At 46.5% G+C, this 8,398-nt stretch overlaps 1 long non-coding RNA gene across 1 annotated transcript in view; it reads left to right on the plus strand.

Moving 5' to 3' along the window:
- The first annotated feature begins 6,438 nt into the window (after window positions 1–6,438).
- The window catches only part of LOC108446420, a 28,945-nt gene continuing 26,985 nt past the window's right edge, over window positions 6,439–8,398 (plus strand). The window contains exon 1 of the long non-coding RNA XR_001861580.1: window positions 6,439–8,034. This is a non-coding gene — a long non-coding RNA (uncharacterized LOC108446420). The remainder of the gene's footprint in view (window positions 8,035–8,398) is intronic.

Genomic DNA, 8,398 nt, shown 5'->3' on the forward strand with positions numbered 1-8,398 from the left:
CCAGTAGATGAATAGAGAAATGCTACAACCTTACAGGAACTGTTTGAAGGTTCAGAGCCAACAAAAAACACACCAAAAAGTGTCAGTGTGCCTATAGATGGCTCCAATTTGCTGCCCTGTCCCCCCTGAGAGCAGAGCACAGTGCAGCTTCCAAAGGAACATGGTGTTCCCAGCTCTGCATGCACCTGGATCTGGGCTGATTCTGATCTCCAGCTCGTTGGCTTTGTACAACAGTGACATCCTGAGCTACATGGAAGACAATAATTCTGCTCTTCAGCAACTTTTAGAACCAGCTTTCATTCTGCAGAAATACTGATTTCCTTTCATGGAATCACAGAATGATTTGGGTAGAAAGGCATCTTAAAAATCATTTTGTTCCAACCTCTACACCGTGGGCAGGGACACCTCCCACTATCCCAGGTTGCTCCAAGCCCCATCCAACCTGGCCTGGAACACTTGCAAGGATGGGACACAGCTTCTCTGGACAGCCTTGTCCCAGGGCCTCACCACTCTCACATGGAAGAATTTCTTCCTAATATCCCATCTAACCCTTCCCTCCATCAGCTTGAAGCCATTCCCCCTTGTTCTGTCACTCCAGGCCCTTGTCCAAAGTCCCTCTCCAGCTCTCTTGGAGCCCCTTTAGACACTGGAAGGGGGTCTAAGGTCTCCCTGGAGCCTTCTCTTCTCCAGGCTGAACACCCCCAGCTCTCTCATCCTGTCTCCAGAGTGGAGGAGCTCCAGTCCAAAACCATTCACACCCACAGTAGTGAGTTCACACTCACCCATGACAAAGACAGAGCATTTGCTATCAGTCAGTCTTCCAGCAAGGCAAGGCAAAGGTTTGGAGGCAGAGAGGGAAGGTTTGGATGCAGTTCACGTCTCTTGCTTGGTGAACTGACAATGAGGAGAATTGAACTTCAAAGACTTACATTACACAGTCGATGACATTTAGGAAGAAAAGGAAAATTACCGCTTTTTTAGAAGATTTACAAATGCCATCCATGTCCATGGGTGTAATTTTCCACTGAGGAAAAAGAATTTCAGAAGCAACATATGGACCATGCAGTAAAGAAGTTTCCATAGCAACCAGCCTCCTAAAAATCCCTGTATGTGTATACAGAAACCAAATGCATGTAATAATTATGGCCACATATTTAAAGTAATTTATGAGTTCCATCTTCCTAGCTTTTTTTGTCTATTAAAAGTCTAATTCATGTTTTGAATATCTGCTTGCTCTGCTGCCTCTTGAAGCTCCACACATTTTACAACTGAAAGTCAAAAGCATCACAACTGACAGCCACTGACAACAGAGTAAAATCTAATTTAACTAATTCAAAATGTATGCTATAAGCATAAAAGAATGGTTATAGGACCAGAATGATTTAAGCTGTGGGAATACAACTGAGATGACATTTAAGTTCAGAAAATGTTAGCTGTTAAAAACAAACAGATGAAGGAGTTTGAATGTCAGAAGAGAATTTCAAAAACAGGGCGTTTTACCGGGGAGAAGGGAATTTGGGGTGTTACAGCTCTCCCTTCCTTCTGTGATCCCTGCGTCAGGGATTATGCTCTCCCCAGAGCCCTGGTCCTCCCATCACAGTGAGCTCATGGACATTCACTTCTGCTATATTTTGAAATCTCTGGGGGGATCTTAACAGATTCCATGGCTTGGCACAGCATGGTCTCATATTTCTCTGTGCTCTGGCATTAGGAACCAGAAATATTCCTTGTTGTCTGCTGGATACTCTGGAAACTTAGCAAAGATGGATTTCCTAGATGAATACAAAACCTCTGCTGTTGAGAGTAGATTGGGGACATGGAGTCAGTGCCAAGAGAAGATCTCCTGACTCTGGGACAGGAGGCATCATGTGCATTGAAATTTTCTTACAGATCCTGCTTCCAAAGATGCTGCAAGGAAACATTTCACCCTTGCTCCTGGGGCACCAACCTGTCCTTTTGGCTGGCTGGAGTAAGGAGAGTTAAACTGAATTAAATGTAAATTTTACAGACTGATGTCACAGTTCACAAGCAGACAGTCCCGAATGTTGAGGTCAGTCGCAGCACCCAGGAGCCCCAAGTGAGGTTCAGGTCCCATTTTGTTCTATCTTCAGCCAACTGCATAATAAATGAACAGACTCTCTACCAGTGTTCAGGCTCTCAGTGAGCTTTGACACATGCTCTAACTCAGCAGTGTTAAGATTAGCCTGTTAAAAGCATTTTTTCATCACACTTGGCTCTTGTTCCTGCAGGTAGGAGCCACCTCTGCCTGTGCTGTGCCAAGGCTACACTCCTGTTTGTGAGATGCTGTGTGCAAACAAGGCTCCTGCTTCCTTCTCAAAACAAACAGTTGGAACTGTCAAGTGAGTACCTGTTTGTCACTGGGACTTCTCACATCCCCTCCTTGCCCTGACTGCTGTTCCCCTTCCTGCTCTGAGCATCAGCTGCTGAAGACTTGGTGCCAAAGGAGCTGAAATGCAGCCTTGGATAGGTTTGGTGCAGGTTGCCTCTGCTTCCATCCTTTCCCAGCCCTTCCAACTATCTCGTTCTTTCACCCTTCCAAAGCAAGTTGAGCAGTTGGTGAGACGTTTGGGAAGAGCAAGGTCCTGCATATGACTCTTCTGAGGGAATGCATTGTTAATGCTCTTAAATGGATGTTTATCCTGCACTGAAAACTGACAGAAAGTTAATAAAATCACATTTCTAGGCCCTCGAGCATTTGTTCCTGATGAGAGTTATTTCTATCACAAGTTTTAGCTCTCTCCCTCTGGCTAATTTGTGGCAAAGTCGCTCAAGAAAAGACCAAGATATTGTTACATGAGCAAAGATGTATTTGTTCTCCCTGAGTGGAAATCAGCACTGTTAGAGAGCCAGAAGAAGACCTTGGCTGAACTTAAATCCTTTCTTTAGAATGAGTGGATATAAAACTAGCTTTGCTCAAATGTCATTTCACTTGGGTTGCAGAGACACTTGATTCTGTCTTGCTCCCCCAGAAAATAAAAGGCATCTTTGGACCTTTTATTTATTTACCCGTTTTCTGCAATGTCTCATGGGTCTGTGACACTTCCCTTCTTCCTGCAGTGGGGACTGGGGTTTTTTTTTAGTTTTGCTTCATGTTGTTCTTCTGTTTATGTGTCCTGGGGCGATGTTACGAAGCCGCTTTATTCCTCAGCCCTCCGCTCCATGCCCAAGGGCGCCGTGCCTGTAGGGCGGACCCGGGTGCGGGCCGGTTCAAGGGCCGGGCCCAGCGGCCCGGGGGCTCTGGGGCTCGGCAGGGCTCGGCAGGGAGCGCGCCGGCAGCGCTGTGCTGCTTTTTGGGTGTCTTTTGTGTTCCAGATAGCTGGGAAAAGGTTCTGTTGGTTTGTCTGGTTCTTTTTCCCTTCCCTCCCCCCTTGCCTCACTGCCTCCCTTCCCTTCCCTCCGGGCCGGGGAGCCTGCGGAGCAGCCCCGGCGGGCCCGAGCCCGTGTGTCTGCTCCCTCTCCGGGAATTTGTTGTATTTTGAGGGTTTGTTGGTTTGGGTTTTTTTCTGTTCTACCCTGTTTTGTTTGGTCTTGTCTTACTGGTGGAGGAAAAGGGGAGGCCCTTTTCCCTTCGGAGGAGACACTCATTCTGGAGTGTTTCCTCCTGAAGTTTTGTCTCCAAAACCGAGACATTAGAGAAGAAGGGAGGTCCTCCTAAGCCAGGGGGCTTCGAAGTCCACATCACACCCGGACTGAATCACTCTGGACCTCATCTGCTGAGGAGGAGAGCTCCATATGTTACCCCCGTGTGACATGCTGAGATTACAGCTGCTGCCTGGCAGGTAAATGAGAAAGAATCCCAAAACTTGGGGATTATGGGACGATATTCCACCTTGCTGCTTTGCTTGGTGGCCATCTCTGGGAGCCATGGTGCCACCGCCCTGGCTCCCAGCCTGAGAGGGGCCACCCTTTGTAACCACATGGTAGGAGCAAGGTGTTGTCTCCCGAGATGATAACAGCTTGTTGCAATAGTTTTTTAGCTCACACTAAGTCATAAATGCCAAAACAGATGACTTTTAGGAAACCTGGACCCATGTTTGCTGGCTAAGGGAAGGCCACACTTGTCACTCTCAGGGGAATTACAGTTCCACCCTCATTCCATGGAGAATATGTGGGTTTATAGATGATACAAAGTTTGGTAATTATTTCTTCGAAACGTCCCTTCTTTTTCCTTCTGGACATAGAATATTCTTTCTGGTGGCTGGACACATAATAATTCTTCTTAATACTTTCCCCATAAAAATTCAATTTACAGAGGGAACTCCCCATACCTTTAGGACTCTGAGGTACACCGATCCTGAGTAGGGTAGAAACACAGCGGCATTTTAAATTCCGGCAGCAATAACAAAGAGCCAGCCACAAGCAGGGTGCAATGAGCAGTGTCTTAGGGCTGGGTATTTTGTTTCTCACACTGCAACACTTGATCTTGCATGAAACACAGCAGTCTTGAGTCCTTAGCTTAGCACCCATAAGAAGTAAAGATAAAAATGTGTCTGCACATCCCCACGTTTATTGTGAGAGAGAAACAATTTAGAGGCACCAAGATGTGGAATCTGCACAGGTCCCTCTGACACAGAGCACATAGACCGAAACAGAAGGGACTTTATTGTCAGAGAAATTATTGTACACACAGAGATGGGTTTTTTAAACTCAGGCACCTGAAGATGAGCTCCATGATGTGCAGGTAGCATGCCAAATGTGAGCTTTGAATGACTTTGTTGTTGTCGGTCCTGCATATCCCATTTTTTCCTGGCAAAGGGGAATGTGCCAAGGCTGATGCTGTGATCTGTGGGTTGTGTGCTGAGAAGGCAGCGTGCGAAACCTGCTGCCTCCTCCTGACCTGCTGGGCAGAGTCTGTCCATCCCCAGGGCACAGGAGCCTGTGGGTCCAGACTTGCTGGCACTATCAGGCATCCTGGCACTCACAGGGTGCTCCTGTCTCTGCCCAAGGCAACACAACAACTTATGTCATCGCTCCTGGCTGCTGTTCAGGAAAGATCTCTAGGAAAGAACTTACATTCCTTTGAAGTGAGACTTAAACACACGCTCCTGGAGCAAAGGTATCTATGCACATGATAAAGGTGAGGAGGTGGCACAACTCCCCTGGCAAAGAACAGGCAACATTCTCACAATCTGCCATCTCGTCCTTGCCAGGCCAACATCATGGTGCCCCAGATTCACAGATTTACCCCCCCAGGCTTGAAGAGAGGCCATTCATGGGACAAATTCTTGTGACCTTTCTAAAGCTCTCCCCAGGCAAGAGATGCCAGGCTTGAAAAAAGTCATTTGCCGAATGATTTCTTAATGTTTGTGTCTTCAGGGGAAATTTCTCATGCTTTTAATTTATTGCAGAAGAAAAGTGGAAACAGGGAAAGCTTTATGATTTTTAAATGTTCTAACATTTATTTTGGTGTTTCAGTTTTTATTACAATTATGCTTGTGACAAAGGAAATTTTTCAAGACCAAGAGCTAATGTTTGCTCTCAGCCACTAATGCATTTTCAATTAATGTCAGAATATGCTAAAACTATTCTTTTGCTGCCTCAGAAAGGAAGAAAAGCCTCTGGCACGTGAGTGTGCAACATTGTCGGTCCCATTACTTGTGAACACTGCTCAAACACACCTTCCTTTTATTATCCCTTTGCCTTTACAGGGTCGTGATTTTCCTCTGTGGAATTTCTCTTGAGCTGGATTTCTCTCTGCAGACTTCTTGGTGATCATTGTGCAAAAGACACTTCGCTCTCTTCAGGCTGGTGTGTGAGAGGAAATCTGTTCTTTTCACTCTGTTCTGATCAGAAATGCTGAATACGCAACTCTTGCAACACTTACTTTCCTTTCCTGCAACCACACCAGTAAGTGCCACATTCCCTGTTAGAGGAGTCAGAATGGTTCCAGTGATGTGCAAACTGCTGTCTACACAGAATCATAGTCACAGAACCGTTTGGGTTGGAAGGGACCCTAATGATCAATCCCCCTGCCACGAGCAGGGATGACACCCACTAGATTGGATTGCCCACAGCTCCATCCAACCTGGCCTCATCCAGGCCATCAACTGGTCTGGATCTCATTTCAAGGCTCTGTGTTCTTCCATGAGACATCTGAATCTCAAATAAAATGTTTAATATAGTCACTTAACTCCTGATCCCTGGATTTCCTACCTCAGCATGGTTAATAGCTTACATCCACTTCTGGCATTATATGATATTTATTATAGCTGTGGAAGTCACGCCAGCCAGTGAATTAGATCACGTTATGACACTTCCTTGACCTCTGCATCAGCACAAGCAAAGCAAACAAAATGATTGTTTAGGTACTGTTCTTTTACCTTTTTGTGTTTCAAGTAGAAAACCTTGCAAGAATTTCAGATCTCAGAAGATAAGTACCAAGAGAGGAAAGGTGATTCTCTGTGTTCTGAAGTTTTTATTGTATAATGCTTCCCCAGTCAACACCTGTTACTTAAATCCTTTATTTTTCAGCCCAAGAATAGCTTCCTGATGCCTGAGAGGTGCAGCTGCGTTGTGGTTACCTTCTATCGTGGCGGAGGGCAGGCAGTGCCTGGCGGAGGAGGATACACTGCCCCCCCAGCAGATGTGCACAGCGCTTTGATCCAGCCGATGCCGGGATCCGGCAGCCCTGCCCGCCCCCTCCATCTGTGGATCCGGGGCTCTGGGGACTGCGGATGTCAGACCTGGCCGCACAACAGACACTGCTCCGCGGAGGGAACGGAAACCCGGGAGTAAACAGCTTCCTCATGCTGCTCCAGGATCACCTAAAATATTTTGGCCCCTAATATTATAAGTTAAGATGTGATTATATTACATACAATGAAAACATGTGGTGTTCTCAGAGGTGCAGGATGCAGGCACCACATCTTGACCGAGTTAGGTAGAGCTCAGTGTCTGTACATGGTGCATTAATTCACAAGCAGCAAGCTGGGAGGGAGCCCTGGACTGGGATGTGCACTTTGATCTAATCCTCTCTGGTGCTGCAGAGCCATTTGCTGCAATATACATCCAGACAGATTGGACTTGCAGAGGGTTTTTCCCAGGCATGTGGACTGGGGTAGATAGTAGGAGGCAATAACACTAAAAGCCTTGCATGAGTCCCATCATGTAGATAAAGAACATAGGGACTAAGAGGGGGATTAAAACAATCTGAGGGTGGGATAGCCAGGATGAGGAAAATCAGGATGGGGAAAATGCATTTCATCTTGGCAGTAAGACAAATGGATTAATGTAAAAATGCAAGAAAGGCTGCAGTGGGGCACTGAGTGTTTAACTACCCTGGGAGCCTGTGGTCAGCAGCAGCCAACACCACATCTGAGGACCACAGACCTGACTGCAGGAGCAAGGCAAGTGTGTGCCCCCAGTTTACTTTTCCAGATTATAGGAAGGGTTTTTAAAAACTGATTTATTTCAAAACCCTACATCCTTTAATCTGTTGTGTTCTTCTGCTTCCTAAAAATATCTTGGGTCATTTCATTCACCAGCACTCTCAAAGGGGAGACTTGCAGGTGGGATGAGCAGCCCAGCTGGCACCTACTCCCATGCAGGATAGCACGGCATGTCCAGACTTTGTTCCCTGTGTCTGGTGGCAGAGGGAGGGAGCTGTGGGGCTCAGGGACAGCAGCATTAGTCACCTCCATACCAAGGCCCTTGGAGCTGTTTGCTGTTTGTGAAATGTTGCGAGGCGTGTTTGGTTTCTATTGGTGATATAAATCAATCTCACTGCTTTGGCACTACTTCTCCAGAACAAAGAATTCCCAGAAAAAGGGAACCCCACTGTTGGGTTGTATAATATGAATGTGTGATCCTGTTGGCTAAATGGTATTTCCAATACTGAATTTTTTTTCTGCAGGATGCAACCAGGATTCTAATGAAAACAACACACGGAAGACCTCAGGATAAGCCCCAGTGTCTGCTGTAGAGTACATAGCTCTGGTCTGAGTCCTAAAGCAAACACAGATGCATCTAAAACAACCATCAAAGGAAAAAAAAGTGAGGCAAGAAGGAAAGTCTGTAAGTGCCTGCAGATTAATGTCTGTCTTGTCCAGGTTGTGGGATTAAATTCCAAGCCTTGCATATGAAGAAGCAACATCTAGCAACAGGAATGGGAGTGTGTCCGGAGAAGGGCAATGGAGCTGGGAAAGGGTCTGGAGCACAAGTCTGATGAGGAGCAGCTGAGGGAACTGAGGGGGCTCAGCCTGGAGAAAAGGAGGCTCAAAGGGGACCTTCCTGCTCTCCACAACTCCCTGATAGGAGGGTGCAGCCAGGTGGGAATTGGGCTCTTCTCCCATGTAATGAGAGATAGGACAAGATAAAATGGACTCAAATTGCACCAGGGGACAGTTAGATTGGATATTAGGGAAAATTTCTTTGTGGA

The sequence above is a fragment of the Corvus brachyrhynchos genome, unplaced genomic scaffold (genome assembly GCF_000691975.1).
Source record: "Corvus brachyrhynchos isolate BGI_N302 unplaced genomic scaffold, ASM69197v1 scaffold54, whole genome shotgun sequence".
In the NCBI taxonomy this organism is placed as follows: domain Eukaryota; kingdom Metazoa; phylum Chordata; class Aves; order Passeriformes; family Corvidae; genus Corvus; species Corvus brachyrhynchos.